General features: G+C 40.3%; 1 pseudogene; it reads left to right on the forward strand.

Moving 5' to 3' along the window:
• The first annotated feature begins 1556 nt into the window (after positions 1–1556).
• On the forward strand, positions 1557–1675 carry LOC111742845 (annotated as a pseudogene).
• The last annotated feature ends 296 nt before the right edge of the window (positions 1676–1971 follow it).

Genomic DNA, 1971 nt, shown 5'->3' on the forward strand with positions numbered 1-1971 from the left:
CCCTTAAAATCAGCAGGGCCTGTCAACAGTCTGGGAAACTCTAGATTGATGGTTATCTGCTAACCAGTTTTCACATTGAGGGTGCCTGTTTCAAACACACCTTGACCTCTTTCTTCTTTCTCCTTGGTTTTTAAGAAAATACAATCTTCTGGAATTCTCGATATTCCCTGAAACCAGTTTCTAAGGAGACAACTGTCCCTAGGAAATATTTTAAAATAGGGCAAATTTTCTTCTCTTGCCTCTATTCCTTTTTTCTTTCCTTTGGTTCCCTTCCCACTCTGACTCTGAACCTAGGGGTGAAGGGTTTCTCTCTCTCTAAGCAAGGTCACCCTCACCTCACCTATGTGCTCAGGGAAGGACCTAACGGACTACTGGCTCGGGGAAGCTGCTAGGCATTGTGGGAAACATACCCAAGTCAGAGTCAGAGAACTGCTTTAGATCTCAGTACACATGGGAGCACAGAGAAATTCCTTAACCTCTCTGATCCTTAGGATTCTCAGGCCAAAGTAGTGTTAACAGGAGACTATTTTCTCTGGCCTACCTTCAAGGCTTTGGTAAAGAAAAAAATGAAATGAAATGTATGAAATCCCTTTGTAAAATGTGAAGTGCCATGAGAATGTTAACAGTTACCACTATGACGAGGTACCACACAAAGACTTACGTATTTCACATGGGGACATGTTTGCTGTTTAAAACAAGGTTTCTCAACCTCGGCCATATTGCCAGTTGGGGCTGGATAATTATTTATCATGGGGGCACTCTCCTGTGCATTGTAGGACGTTTAGCAGCATCTCTGGCCTCTGCTCACTAGATGAGTAGACCCCCTTCACCCCAGTTGTGACAACCAAAAATGTTTCTATTAATTTCCAAATGTTCTTGAGGGAGTGTGGCTAAATCACCCCTGGTTGATTATTACTACTGTAAACATCAGAAAGCCTCTTTTGGAAAGGTAATTTATTTCTAGCAATTTATCCTGAAATAACCATTAATGTGCACAGATTGTTGGGGGTTTCCCCCCTTAAATCACATCATATTTATAATATGCAAAAATTAAAAATTACCATAATGTTTAACAATAAAGAATTGATTAAAATAATTATTACACAGCATATGATTGACTACTGTACAGAAATTATGTTGCAGAGGTATATTCACTCTTAGAATGTTCAGCATGGAATGACTACATTTTCAACTGCCCTGACAGTTAGGTGGAGGCCAGATGGCCAATCAGGCCAAGATAACAGATCGGGAAGAAGTGTGTTATTTCTTTACTAAGATAATTGAAAGTGGAACTTCTTCTTCCATCTTTCACTTTCTCTTTGGCAGCAACCTTGGAAATCATGTGTTGAAGTGACAGTGCCACAAGATGGAAGCATCCTGGGTCCCTGAGTCACAACTTGAAGGAAAGCTACCTTTGAAAGCCACATGGCCCACACTGGCATTTTCATTTATCCAGAAAAATATTTTTGAGCCACTAAGATGCCAGGGTTTGTTTGTTCCTCTTGAATGCTCCTACTTTCCTAGCTACTACAAATATACATAAAAGACTAGAAAGAGTCTACGGCCATGCTACCCTGAACAAGCCCGATCCCATCTGATCCTGGAAGCTAAGCAGGGTTGGGCCTAGTTAGTACTTGGATGGGAGACCACCTAGGAAGACCAGGTGCTGTAAGTGTAAAAAAAAAAATTAAAAAATAAGGGATTGTAAGCTGACAAGGTCCTTGTAATCTGTGAAGTCAACCAAGGATTGCCTCGCCTAAAATAAAATAAAATAAAAGACTAGAAAGAAAGAAAGCAAAATGTAAACAGTGGCTTTATTTCAGTGGTGGGCTTACTAGTGATTTAGTCATTCATTAATTTTAATAAAGGTTTACTGAGCCCATGTGCACCATCACAGTGAGAGATGCTAGGGTTCAATGTCAAACATAATAATGTATGCACCTTAGGGAGCTCACAGTCTTTCATACGTCA

The sequence above is a fragment of the Pteropus vampyrus genome, unplaced genomic scaffold, assembly GCF_000151845.1.
Source record: "Pteropus vampyrus isolate Shadow unplaced genomic scaffold, Pvam_2.0 Scaffold102, whole genome shotgun sequence".
Lineage (NCBI taxonomy): Eukaryota > Metazoa > Chordata > Mammalia > Chiroptera > Pteropodidae > Pteropus > Pteropus vampyrus.